Below are 16,524 nucleotides of genomic sequence, written 5' to 3' on the forward strand. Positions count from 1 at the left end.
TCCCACATGCTGCGGGGCAACAAAGCCCATGCGCCACAACTACTGAGACCGTGCGCTCTGGAGCCCACTCGCCACAACTAGACAGAAGCCCGTGCACCACAATGAAAGATCCCTCGTGCCACAACTAAGACCTGACAGAGCAAAAATAATAATAAATAAATATTAAAAAAAGTCAAAAGTTTTTGGAAATTTGTCATAGGATAAAGGTGGTATCTCAAATCTCTAGGAAAACATTGGACAACAGAATTATCATTGGAAAAAGAATGTATGCCAGAGTAAACTCCAAATGTTAAAGACCCGAATGTTGAGAGAACTGGAAAGAGGAAGGAGAGGGAGGAGGATAGGAGAAGGGGTAAGACAGGAATGGGCGAGGAACAGGGGCTGCACAGGTACTAGAAGCAAATGTAGATAAATCCCATTATAACATGGGTGTGGGGACAATCTTCTTAACTATGACTCAAAATCCAGATGCAATTTTAAAATGTACATAAAAGTACATAAACTCATGAAAGTAAACATCTGCATATCATAAAAACACCGTAAGTCAAAAGAGTAATGACAAATTGGAAAAAAAATACTCCCAACTTATATTAGAAACAAAGGGCTAATTTCTCTGGTATATAGCGAGAACTCTTAAATTAAGATGGAAAAAACCCCCCAAATATTCATTAGAAAAATAGGCAAAAAACACAAACAGAACACAGGAAAAGGAAGGCAAATGGCTCTTAAAACACATAAAAATATGTTCAACCTTGTTCAATAAAGAGATACAAATTAAACTGCACCAAGATACCATTTCTCACTTATGTTTGCCAAAAATTCAATTTTTTTTTTTTTTTTTTTTTTTGCGGTACGCGGGCCTCTCACTGTTGTGGCCTCTCCCGTTGTGGAGAGGCTCCGGACGCGCAAGCTCAGCGGCCATGGCTCACGGGCCCAGCCGCTCTGCAGCATGTGGGATCTTCCCGGACCAGGGCACAAACCCATGTCCCCTGCATCTGCAGGTGGACTCTCAACCATTGCGCCACCAGGGAAGCCCAAAAAATTCAAATGTTTGACGACAGACTCTCTTGGAAAGGTCATGGAAAAAACATGGACTTGCTCCTACATTGCTGGTGAGAGTGCAAAATGGCACAACTTCCATGGGTATTTGGCAATAAATAGCAAAATTACATATGCTTTTTACCCTTTGGACTATGAGTCCATAGTGATGTTCAAAAAAAGAGGAAAAGAAAAAGAGAATCATCTGCTACCACTGTATCAGTTCCTCACTCTGAAAATTAGCAATTAGGGGAAAAGAATTAAACCTGTACTCTGCCTTTTGAAGAGAACCTGTAGTTTATCCCAACGTAGAGGGAAAACCCTTCTTTACCAAAGAATGACACTTAATAAATAGTTCAGAAGAATATTCAGATGGATAGACAGATAGGTAGATACATACATAGATACATAGGTAGAGCAAATAAGTCAAATTGTCAGCAATTACTGAATCCAGATGGTAAACATACGGACATTAGTCTTTCAACTTTTCTATAACTTTGAAATTTTTCCTGATAAGAAGCTTTGAAGGAAAACAAAATAAGAAATTAAAAATGGAAACCTGTTTTTAAAAAGTTAAAATATATGGAATAATATAATTTGGGGAAGGGAACAATGACCATTAATAATGAGACTGTTTGAGAGAGATCATTAAGAATCTAACCTGGAGAAGTTCTCCATCTTCAATATTTTCTGCTCCAGCTGTCACATACTTCCATACGTAAGCAACTTGGCTCTCTAAAGCTCCCAATTCCTTTCTCCTGACATTTTCCTTGGAATGCTCATTCCATTTGTCCTCAAAACACAATATATCTATGATGTTTTTTAAAAATGTCCATAAATTCTTCAATACTCTTCCCTTCAAAAGGTGGTGCCTAACCTCCCCCTTGAATATGGGCTAGATATAGTGACTCCCTTCTAATGAATAAATTATGGCAGAAGGATGGCATGTACTTCTATGACTAGGTTATAAAAGGCATTGCAGCCTCTTCCTGGCTTGCTCTCTTAGATCACTCACTCTGGGGAAAGCCAGCTGCCATATTGTGAGGACACTCAAGTAGCCCTACGGTGGCCTCCTGCCAGCAGCCAGCAAGGAACTACAGTGAAAGAGAGATTTTGGAAGCAGATCCTCCAGGCCCAGTTGAGTTTTCATATGACTGTAGCCCTGGCCAACATCTAAGCTAAGCTGCTTCTGGATTCCTCTCAGAAACTGTGTGAGATAATGTTTGTTGTCTTAAGCTGCTAAATTCTATGACAATTTGTTACAGAGCACTAGATAATTAGTATAATATCCAAGGCAAAATTCATCATTTTCCTCCCCCAAACCACTCATTTCCTATTTGTGTTAATGACGAAGGCTATTACAGTTATCTCTGATTTCTCCCCTTCATCCAGCTACCTTTCATCACCAAGGCACATTGGGTTTTTCTCTCCATGGTGCCTTTCCCCATGGTCATGTCTTTTGCCAACCTTCGAGCAAGCTCTTGTTACTTCTTATCTGTGCACCTTAAATAGTCTCCTTACTGCTCCTTGCCTTCAGTTAGCTCTTTCTCCAGGGCCACAGAGCAGCCAGATTAACATTCTTAAAAACCTAGCTCTGAGCAGCCCCCTGCTTCCCACCAGCCTCTTAATAAGTCATGCTCTTTTAACATTCAAGGCATTCCACTATGTTGTCCCAACTCATCATTCCACTCTAATCTCCTGATATTTTCCTACAGAAAACCTGCCATGTTCATAAGAAATATGCAAAATGCATTGTGAAGCGGTTGGCGTTTCATGCCTTATCACTTTTTTCACTCTAGCACCCCTATAGTAACTTACATAGAAATTTAACCCTCCTTATTAGAAGAGAACTACACCAAATCCTTTTTGGAAATGGTAAAGGTGGGGTGGGAGAGTAAGAAGTAAGTACAGTTAGATTTTAAGCTCCTGAAGGCACACACTGTATTTTATTCACCTTCCACTACAACGCAATAAATATTTGTTGTAAGAAAAGAATATGAAGAAATGTGTTGAAAATATATGATTTCATCCAGTATAGAGTATGAATCAAAGATGGAGCACTTGCAGTAGCCATGGTACTGAGCTGAGACAGGGGATCTAAAGGAGTTTCAAGACAGGCACTCTGCCTTCAGGGAGCCACTATGCCCAGTAAAAGAGGCAGGCAGACCAGGTAAAATAACAAGGAATGAATACAAAGGTGCTACCACTTCCAATCAACATTGGTTGTCCACAAGGGACAGGAGAGAGAATGGTAGCTGGAAACGAATATAAGATCAAGGAAGTTTAAAAAATATATGCATTTATTAATCATGAGGACAGGATTCCATATTTCAACTACTTATTCCCAATCAATATATACAATCCCTGATTCCTAATAGAAAATATGCAGGATAAAGCATATAATGCTAACTAGCAATTTCCAAACTTTTTTAAAGTTGTAGTAAAATACACATAATAAAGTTTACCATATTAACCATGTACAGTTCAGTAGTGTTAAATACATTTTCACTGTAGTGCAACCAATCTCCAGAACTCTTTTCATCTTGCAAAACTAAGATTCTACACCTGTTAAAAACATCTTGCAAAACTAAGATTCTACACCTGTTAAAAACAGTTCCCCCATTCCTCCCTCCCCCAGCTCCTGGCAACCACCATTCTACTTCTGTCTCTACAGACTTGACTATTGAGTACCTCATATAAGTAGAATCATACAGTATTTGTTCTTTTGTGACTGGCTTATTTCATCTAGCATAATGTCCTCAAGGCTTATCCATGTTGTTGCATGTATCAGAATTTCTTTCCTTTTCAAGGCTAAATAATATTCCATTGTATGTATACACCACATTTTGTCTATCAAGGAAGGGTTTTAAATACAGACGCTTGAAAACATTTACAGAACCATGGAAATGATCGAAGTTAGAGCAAGTGGTTGAATACAGGAGTTGGTAATTAGGTCATGAGTAACCTTTAGATGTCAGCTCGAGAACTGGCAGAATTATTAGGAGGCTTTTGTCCCTCAATCTGTCTTGAAAACACCTCTCCTATTTCAATCCACCTACACATACACCTGTTCACTGTGCTTATGTTTTCAATATTGTACCTTGGTGATTGGATTTTAGTGCATTATTTTTGCTAAATGATCTGAGCATATCTTATGCAGCCAAATATTTAATCAAAAGACATTTAAAGTACTTTAACAGCACAACTTAAACAGTATGTAACAACTGAGAACAAAATACTTAAGGTAACATGCATAACAAATTGTATTTATGCATAATGTAACCTGGAGGTAATAAATTTTATATTTCTTTTTTTAATTGAAGTATAGTTGATTTATAGTATTAAATTTTATTTTTTTTGAACTTATAAAAAAGAAAACAAGATGTCTTACCCAATTTAATAAATAAAAAGCATATCCAAATGTTAGTGTAATCACCATGGTGAGTATCCCAACGTTCTTATACAGAGCACTGCTCAAGGTAAACTTACATAAGGATAAACTCTACACTCTCAATCATCAAACGAAGATTAAATTATATTCAAGAAATTAAGAAGCAGGAAAGCAGTGGATTTTAGAATTTGAACAAGAGACTTCAACTTAATAATCAATTTTTAAAAATCAATTGAATTGTTTAAACAAAAAATCATTCTCTGAACATTTTGACCAATCAAGGTTTTACTGAATTTCATGTTGTCTCAACTTTACATTGCCCAAAAGAAATGTATTTGGCGTTTCGGCTTAAGTATCAGTAGAAAAGCCAATACACCAAACTATCAGAAAACCACCACTATCTTTTCCTTTCATTAGGCCTCTTAAAAACGTAAAGCTTCTACGGACACAAAGTAATGAATAGTAGCATGGAAATTCATGAACTTGAAATAGCACTCCCCATTATCTAGCTGGACAGGGAAAACACCATTTAAAATGAAGATCATCTCTCTCTCAGGAGCAGAGAATCAATCCCATCACTCATTTTCACCTACAACTGAAATGTTCATTCTCGGCCTAGAAATGCTGAAATGACCTGTCAGACATATACCGCCAAATGGCAAATGCCAGGATTCATCCAGGCAATAAATCAGGTACCACAGTGACTTTGCTTAGAAAATATGCATTTCACACATATATACTAACTTCTCTAGAATTTCCACACATCCCCAGTACCATGATAATTAATGTGAGAGAACTGGTTGCTGGACAGTGATTAAGAGGATATACTGTTTTTTGGTTGGGTATCTTTTAAATTATCCAGATTCACATGACAACTATTTGTCAGTGCAGTCTTGGGTAACTAATAACTTGGTAGCCAATGCAAAGGGTTTTTCCTTCTTAAGCAAAGACACAACAAGGAGTAATGAACTTAAATCACTGCAGTAGACCTGGCAGACAAGAGAATAAGTAACAAAAGGAAAGTCTGCTCCACTGGAGGTCTAGAAAAGTGAATAAACAACCTGTGGTCATTTAAGTAGTTCTGCTCTAAAACAGTGATATAAACTGATCGAAGGAAAGAATTCCAAGAAGAATATATTTCTCCAGCACTGTACTACAGATTTTCCCACACATTCGTTTGAACACCCAAGCATTGCCTCTATGACCACAATCTCTGGTATAACAGGGAAAAAGAGTCTCTAAACAATTTAATTGTTGGGCCTGGAAGGCATGGAATTTCACCTGGCCAACAAAAGAACATGTACCCGGACATCCTGATTCTAAGAATTAATCATTTCTTTCTGTGCCAATTTTCTTTAATTACTCATCACAGCCTAAAATAGTTGGCCTGTATCCTTCATGATGAACAGCCCTTGTCTTCTGCCCAAAGATGTCTCTCTCACACTCCCCCAGCACACACACCTGTGTGGGGCCCTCTTGGGTCACATCTATGTCCAGTGGGAAAGCTTTTTGTACACATGGGATTATATGTAGTGTTCTAATGTACTGGCTGGGAAATACGTTACGGCTCTTAAACTAAAAAAAAAAAAAAAAAAAAGTTTTTAAAATTCCAAATATTGACAGTGTTTCCTTGAAGAAGAAAAAGCCATGCCCTAGAAATGGCAGAAAGACATTCTAGAAAGAGTAGACTGATTTTATCAAAGTGCCAATCAAATCTAGTTTAAAAAAATCAGAAGGCAGTCACCACCAGGCCTGTTTTTATGTATATTCTTGCCCAGTGGACAGAGTAGGACTCCAGGTCCCAGGCCCAACTCTGCCTGAAGGCCAGGTGATCTTAGTTTACTCAGGTAAACTCCCTGAGTTCCTATATCTCCTTCAGGAGAAACGGGGACCTAAATGGGTTCCCCTTTCTCACAGTGTTTAAGGATGAAGTGAAATGATGTACATGAAAGCATTCTGCAAAGGTATCATTACATATGCAAGAGGGTGAAGTCAGTCTATAGGCACGCCACTGAATATGCTTAGAGTGTTAGGCAGGATTTCCAGACAATTTAGGTTAAGACACCTTTATGGCCACCCTGAAGATTTCTGCCTCCTAATTTTACTCTCTTAACTTCTTCTTGACAATCCACCACCACTGTCCAAAAAGCTGAGCTGCTAGTAGCCTGTGTGGAACACAAAATGCCACATTCTCCTATGCTGTATTCTCAAGCCTGCCCATCACACTTCCCCAAGCATTCAGTTTGAACACCCCACACCTGTGTGCCCCTCAGAAGCCATAAATTCACATTCACAAAGCAGACAATAGAAGGAATTTCATGGAAAAGATAAAAAATATGTCTTAGGTGTCAAGCGTCCTTGATGTGTATAAGTGGCTATTTGCCAATCACTAGCCTTAAATATTAAGAAAAATATTAAGAGTCTCAATCAGTTTAATATTAATTAGAAAGAAAGAAAAAACACTCCAAAATCATCATGGAACTGATCGGTAATAACTGACTCACATACAACTCTTAAGAACATGTACACGTAGTTTCCAAAATGAGAAAACTAACTCCCCTAATAGCCTACTGAGCTGGTTAGGAAATTGAATTTTGAGGGCTTGAATATGGGAAGAGGATAAAGCCTCAGCCCCAGGGTTATCACACTCTAAGGCAGCAGTGTGGAGGGAAAGCCCATCAATCTTCTCTTTCATCAGCAGGTCTCTGCTCCTTCCTAATACCAAGTCAGTGACAATACTCCACTTTTAGGAAACAGAAGCATATTCAAATATTCATTTGGGGCAGGGTGAGGGAGAGTTGTGGGTGAAGAGATTCAAAAGGACATGACCGATGCAGAAGTTAAACGGAATACATTCAACTTGCCTGCCAGTCTGGGGTTTGACAGTGAACACAAAACATTCACTAACAAAACTTTGCAGTCCTGCTTTGAGGAAATATATAGGAGTCCAGTAATTTGTCTTTCCAGCTGACCTTCATTCTTCTCTCCTCTCTCAAGTACACCTGCACAAAGATTCCCTTCGTAAAGCCCTTAATTATTATCAAGAGCTGTAACCGTTCCTGTTGGAAATGCCAACTATCCAGTTTGCTGGTGCCTCATAAACTTGCCACTCTGCATATCCTAGTTACTGCCACTGCAGTTCTCTGAAAGGTACGTTGTGTATGTATTTAAAAGACAGGCTCTTGTTTTTCATAGCACAAAGGAAAACAGCAAACGACATCAGTCTGACACATTAGGAGTGCCTAGCAATAACAGGCACCTAAGTGTTTACTGAATTGAATAATGTATTAAACAGTAAAAAAAAATACTGGTTTATAAAAGAGTTTACATCTATGTCCTACAGGAAAACCTAGATTTCAAAACATGGGCACAGGAATGAAAAAACTGACATCTACAAATAAATTGGGCACAGACTTTAGCTCCTATTAAAGAGAGTATTTTAACTTAAGTAGCCACAATCACTCTGTATTTCATTTTAAATGTCTACAAGTTGTCATTTTTAATCGTTCCTAGGCTTCTCACTATTTGATAATATGTAATTTCAAGTAGCTTTCTTTTTTTTCTTTTTTTTTTTCCCGGTACGCGGGCCTCTCACTGCTGTGGGCCCCTCCCGTTGCGGAGTACAGGCTCCGGATGCGCAGGCTCAGCGGCCATGGCTCACGGGCCCAGCCGCCCCGCAGCACGTGGGATCCTCCCGGACTGGGGCATGAGCCCGCGTCCCCTGCATCGGCAGGTGGACTCCCAACCACTGCGCCATCTGGGAAGCCCTCAGGTAGCTTTCTTAATCTCACATATAATAAAAGTATCTCTTAAATGCAAAGATTATAAAGGAACCACATATTCTACTAATATTACATAAATAACAAATTTTTTTTTAATACCCTTGTATTTCAGTTTGGGATAACTAATGATGCAAACTGTAACCAAAGGCTTATACCACAATGGGACCCAAATTTGCTAAAAATTAAACCTATTAGCCCAATATGAATCTAACACGTATTCCAGGCCTCTGGTTTCCCATATACAAAATAGTTTTGTCTTTTCTTCAATTTACCCCAAAGTGTATAGGATTAAAACAAAAATACCAGAACCTGGCTTATCCCAAAAAAGGAAGGGAACTGAGGTTTTCTTTTGAGAAAAGGGAAGGAAGACAATTATTTCTAAGTAAGAATATACTGAAGAGCAAAACTATATAATCAACAAACAGACAGTGATTTCCAGGGGTTGGGGTTGAGTGGAGAGGGCTGACTACAAAGGGGACTTCTGGGGGTGATGGAACTGTTCCATGTCTTGATCATGGAGGTGACTGAGTATACCGCTGTGTGCAACTGTCAGAATTCACAGAGCGATACACCTAAAGAGGCTAGATTTTACCCTATGTAAATTACACTGCAATAAGCTTGACTTTTCAAAAATGTTATTATGTCTAAAACAGTGTGCTAGGCACTGAATGATGAAGCCTAAATTCAAGTATACATTTCTCAAGGGCTCTAGACATAATTATCAAAAAACTTACCAGTAAATGGTTCAAGTTCAGCCTTCAGCATTCTATATTATTTTATTATTTATAGATATTATAAAATGATTCAAAACATGAATTAACATTATTACAAGATGTATTTTGAATCATTACCTGTTGGATCACATATATAGAAAACTACATGTAATATTTTTTAAATGGACATATCAATATCTATTAAATGCTAATTATATTTTTAAGGGTTGAATTTACTACTAAATCTTACCTATTCCATATTATAAATAAACTGAGAAATGTAAATGATGATTAGATTCATTCACATCCCTCAGAACCACTACGAAAGATGTCCTAAATGTGTTTTTAATTGACTTCAGAGACTTATAGGACTTAAATGTTACAGGAGACTGGTGACTTCTGAAATAATGTTTCAGTAATTCAACTGAAAAAAAATGCTTGAACATAAAATGGAATCCTAAGGTTTATGCTTTAACACCTGCTGATAAACAGATCCTAACATTTCCCCCTCTTCTAGAATGTATGCAAAAACAGATTTTCTGCAGAAAAAAAAAGAGCCAAAGAATAAGTGTGCAACGTTCTTTTCATAGTCACAGTACATTTACTTTTTACAATACAGCACAAATCTTTCTTTCCACATGTTCACTTTTTAAATAACAAACATCCTTCTCCACACACAAAGAAAAACAGCCACTGTGAGTTTAGAAACTTAGAACAAAAATAAAAATTCCTAATGGAATGCCCATGTAAATACTAGAAATCTAACTAAACAAAATCCTTCCTCAAAAGTGTTGTGTACCACACCAAAGCACAAAGTTGCTTTTTAAAAAGCTAGTAAAATTGAGTCAATCTTATTTTCCTAAATAGAAATTCACCCGAATCCAAAGTTTTGCTTTTCACACACACACACACACACACACAAATATATATATATACACACAGATTCCCTCGACTTAATTCTATATCCAGTATTAATTAGGCAGGAACGGGAAAACAACAGGTTAAGAGAACAGCGGCTGGGGTTCCTCGTCAGCAAATAAAACAAGCCCAGATGATCTCAATCTTACTCAATCCGCCCAGGAAAGAAGTAACTCCGCTTTCTGATATGATTAAGGTTTGCCAGTTAATACATTTAAAAATACTAGTCACCTGCCTGATACATGTACATCTTCCCAGGCCCACAAAACTCAAGCATGAAGTGCCCTGGTCAACTTTTCTACCGTCACCGTTTCATCCACGGTTTGGAAATCCGTAGAAAATACAGGAGTTTTGCCTTTTAAAAAACATGTATATTAGCACAGTCAACCCGGAGCTTACAGGCACAAACCAATTAGTTAACTTGCCAGCGTCTTGAGTGAAAATATTTAGTCAAAACATGAAATTTCTGTTTCCAGTAGTTTCCAGACTGGTGGATTTGGCGGGGGGGTTGGGGGGTGGCTTTTATTGTTCTCAATATTACTATTTTCCCATCGCTGGATTTCAAACATTAAATCAGACAAATCGCACCTTGACCTAAGGGGCACTTACCCTACTTGTACACACCCGCCTAGCAATCACTGAAACGCGGCACTGCTTTTCCCGGACTAGTTCTGTTCCCCGCACCCGGCTGCGGCACCAGCTGCAGAGAGTGAGCGCACCTCGCGCAGCCCAGATCCCAAACGCAGCACCGGATGCCAGTCGCAGCCCTGGACGGTCCCGCTCTGGTCCGGCTCCCGCCGCCTATTCTCTGCCCTGCAAGTTTCCAGAGGCGTCTGTCGCAGCCTCCGCTCTCCCGGCGGCCTAGCAGCAGGGGCGAGGGAGTGGGTGTCAGAAGGTCCAGTAGCCGGAGACACTGCAAAGATCACTAACGAGGAGCCTCTCCTTCCTTTTAAAGACGCGAGGGGCGGGAGGGGGAGGGGGGAAAGAAGCCCAGAGCCCACGTGACCACCTAGCCAGTGGCCGGGAGATCTCTGGAGGAGCCGGACTACCCGCCTCGCGATCCATACTCACCTGCGCGACGTAGGAAGCCCCAGGGTAGGGGCTGTCACCGTCGAGCGCCTCCCAGTCACCCGCAGGAGCAGCAAAGCACAGACGGCGCCCCTCCCCCGGTCTTGGATTTGGGAGGTCTGGGGCGGGGCCTGAGAATATGCATTCCTAACCAGGTCCGGGGTGATGCTGAAAATGATGCTGCCGGGTTGGGGGCCACGCTTTGAGGGTCGGCTCCCCAGACCCTGAGCCACGTGAGTCTGAGAGGAGCTGGATGCTTTGGCGTCATTAAATACAGAAGTCTGACTAAGCATCTAGAGGTGAAACTATTTGCCCAATCGATTCCCAGCGGCAAGGGCAGCCTCGAGCCCCGGGAGAGGCAAAGCCACGCGGCATGGTCGGGAGGTGGAAGGTGTGGGTTCTCATCTTTCAAGGGCTGGCGGGGAAGGCCTTTCGCTCTAGAGCAAAGATCCCAGGAACCTCCTCAAACTCACCTACTGCAAGGAAGCGCGTGGGTGAAGGACGAGGGAGGGGAGGTGGTTCCGTGCTTCTCTGCGGAGACGCCCCTCTTCCCTGGCTCCGCCTCCGTCAAACTCTCTCCGCAGGCGAGCGCCCCCTGGTGGCAGCTTCTGTTCCCCAGGTCTGCACGGTACCTAAGCTCTCCTCACCCACCCCACCCGGCAGTGGTGCCCAGAGTGAGGACTAATAAGACTATTTGATAGTCACTAAGAAGCAACTTGCATCTTGATGGCAAAAATCGAAAAGAACGTAGCAGATGTCCCACAGGGCATTGTGAGACCCTAGTGCCACATTTGTGCCTAATTAATCATCAAACTACGGTTCTTGATGCGGTTGTGACTCCAGATCTCTGATGCAGGAAGACCAAAGGGGCATATGGAGGGAAACTTTTACAGCGTTAAGTGTTGGGGTTTAACCAAAATAGCCTAGAGGGATGCTAGTGTGCTCTGGGTTTGTAAGAGTGAAGTCCACAGGTCCACAGGTAGCGGAGACAGTCTCCAAATGTGGAGAGCCACCTACCTTATAAACAATGGTTATCAAAAATTTGTACCCTCCCCACCTCCAAGGTTCATTAAAGCTTGGACTCCTGGATTCTTACAAGTTGTGGGGCAGAGTTTCCTGATTCTTGAGGCTGAGAACTTTGGACGGGAGGGTGTAGAGCTGACAAGATCCCTGTGGAGGATGGTAGAAGACAAGATGCTTATCTTTGCCAATCTCTGCTCCCCTGTTCCCTTTCCTGGGTTTTTCTCCAGGTGCCCAAATACCCGTATTCTTTTTCCTTCTTTCCACCTTAAGGAGAAAATTTTAAAGGATGGTTTTTAAAAATCAGTTCCATTTGGTAGTACTTGTCAACAAGATACCTCTGCAATGGAAATTATTATGAAGGAATTTCAGTCATGAGCCAACAAGCAGACAAAGATGATGTGAGGGTTAAGAAAACTGACATCTATTAAGTATCTGCATCATGCCAGAGAGTGTGCTAAGTGCTTGCACAGCATCTCATTTAATCCTCATTGACCCCACTTCTCAGATGAGGAAACTGAGGCTCACAGAGCTTATATCAGTTACCTGAAGCCATGCATAGTGAGGAAAGAACCCAGTAGCAACAATGCTTTCATAAACAGCTACCACTTATTGGGCATTTAGCCATGCTCCACTTTCTACATATTATCTCAGTTTATACACAACAAGCCTCTGAATCAATTCTGCTACTAATTAACCCCATTTTATGATTGAGAAAATGGCCAGTCAGTGACTGAGAAGAACTTGAACCTAGGCCAGAGCCCAAGACTGTTTTCTTCCATACCACAGCTGCAATCAATTGGAAATGAAGATGGCTTGAATGTCAGGACATTATATCTCCTGCAGACAAGCCCCACCTTAAAGCCTCCTGCCACCTGTGAGAAAAGCTTCTGCTCAACCCTGGAACTAGAGCTCCCTGTTTGCTGTAGTGCTTCCTTCAGAAGTCATTCCACTCACAGGAACAGCATGTTCTCTTTTTAAAGACCCTCAAACACCCACAGAAGCTGTTTGTTACACAAGGAAACCCCATTGCAGGAAATATTAAGCAAAGAGAATGAATGGGAGTGAGTACATTTCCTTCTGACTCACCCTGTGGATCGAGAAAGATAATGGCACCTTAGGGATGGAACCTTTGCCAGGTTGAACGCAGAGAGTGGAGAGGGTGACTACTCCAACTCCCCCAAACCAAGACGAAAACTAAGAAGGGATTCCTGAAACAGTTAAGTACCATTAGCTAGGCCAAAAAGCACCTGAAATCTAGTGTTGAGGATGTGCCTCTGTTCAGCAGGGTCCCAGCCTCACTTCCACCTTACTCATGACCTGCCTAAGGAAGCACCCACATGGTATGACATTGAAAGGCTTTCCTCTCCCCCAAATATCCTACAACAAGGACTGAAGTCCTCACCATTCAGTCGTCCTTTGGAGTTACAGCATTGGATTGTTAAAATTCAGTTATGTTATATATGATGGGTAATATTAATTTACTAGCATTTATAATTACACTCATGAGATGAGCTTGCAAGATGAGCTAAATGTCACCTGGGAAATCAAAGGAAGTCAGAGTAAGAAAGGCACGTTTTGTTGTAGGAGAAAGGAAAGCATCTCCATTGGGGTGTACCTTCCTCATCTTTTCATCCCACCCCTTTTCTGTCTTGAGAAGCCAAGAGCCTAAGTAAAGTCAAGACCATGACAGCCCAGCAGAACGTGTACACTGCCTCCCCCAACAGTGGTCAGCCTGCCTGTCAACACCACCTGCACTGTGATTGCACCGTGCACGTCTTGTGTCTCTAGTACCCCCATGGTAGCATGGTGCCCATAGCACCCACCTAATACAACTCAGGCATTCAACAAGTACCTGCTGAAGGCTTCAACTTGGAAAGATCAGAGGGAAAGGGGAAGGATTTTCTGTAGCAAAGAAACTAGCAAGAGGCTAAATAAATAAAATCCTGTTGAAGACAAGAAAGCAAAAGCTGATGTGCAAAAGTGTATAGGTGAAGGAGTCTTACAATGACTAGAAGAGTGTCATGGTATAGGATGGCTTGGGACTATCACTCTTCCTCTTCTCAGGCTGAGGCCAAGTGGGAGGATTTAGGTCCTGGGATGCTCCTACCTGCTCCAAAGAATAACAAGATCAGGATCCTTCTTCATATTATGTGGGTATAAATTGCTGTTTTAAGAGATCTGGGAGATAAAACCCTAAGGTTATGGAATAATAAAAGAGAAGGGAAAGATTCATTGCACCTGCAATAGCACATTTATTTGATGTTGATGAATTGGGAAGGTGGTATTACTAATGCAATGTATTAGAGGTTATCTCAGCTGCTCATGAATCAGGGTTCGTAAAATAGAATTTGATATTTGAAAGTTGAATTTGGGTAGAGCTCTTCAGGATCATGTCTTTTATAGAAATAAAAATGAACCTAATATTTATGCAATCTTTCTGGCCCCAGTACCACAATAGGCAGGCCTGCACAGATGGGTTCATTTTATTCATTTAATCCTCATAACAACCCTGTGGCCATCTCTGCTTTATAGATTGGGAAAATGAGGCACAGAGAGATGCCTTTTTCGGTGATATCACCCATGTGCATGTGGCAGAGTGAAAGTTCCAACCCAGTGTTATCTGTCTACCTGCTAATCCTTTGCTTTCTCTGCTGTTATCCTGTGATGTTTTTCTTATTTGTTATGTAAACTGAGGCATATTTGTCCTGTAGAGCCTGGTTATTGCTGAATGAATTTTTGCCAAGTTCTTGTCTAGGTCTGTGTGCATATTTACATAACTTTATTCTTTACTGACATGTGTTTGACTGGAGCCTCTAGTAAGGTGACCAAGGACATAAGCAGCAAGGTAGACCTAACCTGATACCGGGGCACACAGACCACAGGACAAGGTTATTCTGACCCTCAGTTGAAATGAACCACCTGGGCAGCCAGCAAGTGCAGCCAACTCCTTATAAGTCATCCTTATTTTTTTCAGTCTTGGTCTTTGACATTTGCAAACATACAGGTAAAATAACTTTTTGTCCTTCTACTGCTCCTTGAAGGTACTTAAATTCCACACAGATCTCTCACATACCTCGAGTTTCTAATTTTCTACCCACTGAAACCGAACGGTGTGAAGAATATACGTTCCTGTCCTCAGCCCCAACTCTGATTTAAGAAATTCTCTCTTGAGCTAGAAAAGCAACTAGCCCCTAGAGGTCACTGACGTGAATTTGAATACCCAGTTGAGAAAGAAAATGTTAAAGAACTGTTAGAAATGGTGGGAAATTGTAATATGCAATTTCACAGATGACTCAAATGCTATTCTAGAAATGCAGCTTCCTTACCTCTTCTGGCACAGAATAATATAATATTAATAACAGGTCAGACAGTGTAATATTCCCAGAAATAAGGTCAAAAAGGAGATAGGGGATAGACATACATGGCTTAAGGGACCACAGATTCTCATAAGACTGTCTGATTCCAAAGAGTTTAGAATCCAAAAAAACTAATTTTTTTTTTACTTGTAAATGTATTTGACATTTTCAAGTTCCTTGTTCATATCGTGGAAAGTTACTAGAAATGTCTCACATTGTCCTTTAGACCCACATCAACTAACATTCCAGGGACGCACATTGCATTAGTGGCTTTTTTATTAACATCGTTATTAGAATATAATTGCTTTACAGTGATGTGTTAGTTTCTGCTGTATAACAAAGTGCATTAGTGGCTTTTATAAAAAATATAGACCCTGTCTTTTGTGTACAGAGAGAAGGCGCTTCTTTCACATATGTTACTGCTTGAGCTGATGAGCCTAGCTGGAGAAATAAATGGTCTTCTGCAGTATTCAATCCCCTCCTTTGCTGGGAATTACAGCCAGGAAATAAACTTCTCCAGATAGTTCATATAGCCTCTGAGGTACTGCCAATGTTTTCTAACGTACTAGTACTCCTGCATTTTCCCCTTCTTTTTACAGATCTACATTTTTTTCCTATCCATCCAGGCAGTTTTGCTCACTAATCTCTCCTTCATGGTCCTGCCCATGTCCAGGCCACAGGCTTCCTCAGCTTGCTCCCACCCACCAGCCACAGCTTACTAAGAACTGCCACCCTAGGTGAACATTGACTTTTACAGTTAACAGATCACTTACGTGGCCATGTAATGCTTCATTTTCACACCAACTCTGTGACAATGATTTTATCCCCATTTTGCAGATAAAGAAACTTAAGTGAATTCTCCAGGCTTACAATTACAGGAACCCAGGTCATCTGACACGTCATGTAGATCCATACATGCCTCCCCTTGACAGATTCGTTTCCTGCATTCCAAGCACTGGGGTCTCTGAATGTCCTTCATAATGCTACTGCTGGTATCCCTAGGCTTATGTCAGCCTGACCCCATCCCTTCCCTCTACCCTTCCCACCCTATGTCAGTCTAAAATACCATTCAAGGGAGAACATTATTGACAGCTTCTTTAGTGTTTTTTCACCTTAAAATTATTCTGACACTCGACATTACATTTATTCTTTCATAAAACACTCTTTTTCTGAGAATGCTTCTTGATGTTATGCATTTACATCTTTGTGAAAATGCCCCAGTAACGCTCAAAAAC

The 16,524-nt window shown here is 40.8% G+C and overlaps 1 protein-coding gene across 16 annotated transcripts in view; it reads right to left on the bottom strand.

Moving 5' to 3' along the window:
- The window catches only part of ESR2 (estrogen receptor 2), an 84,895-nt gene extending 68,646 nt beyond the window's left edge, over positions 1 to 16,249 (bottom strand). For 14 of the 16 annotated variants that reach the window (XR_003433688.1, XR_003433687.1, XR_003433686.1 and 11 more), the window contains exons 1-2: positions 10,914 to 16,247; positions 10,452 to 10,703 (exon numbers count right to left, since the gene is read on the bottom strand). The gene's annotated coding sequence lies outside the window, so the exon portion shown is untranslated. The other 2 variants (XM_027111464.1, XM_027111462.1) reach the window with 2 other exon arrangements.
- Positions 16,250 to 16,524: the final 275 nt, after the last annotated feature.

This window comes from Aethalodelphis obliquidens, unplaced genomic scaffold (assembly GCF_003676395.1).
Source record: "Aethalodelphis obliquidens isolate GAN/ISIS:26980383/991018 unplaced genomic scaffold, ASM367639v1 scaffold10, whole genome shotgun sequence".
In the NCBI taxonomy this organism is placed as follows: domain Eukaryota; kingdom Metazoa; phylum Chordata; class Mammalia; order Artiodactyla; family Delphinidae; genus Aethalodelphis; species Aethalodelphis obliquidens.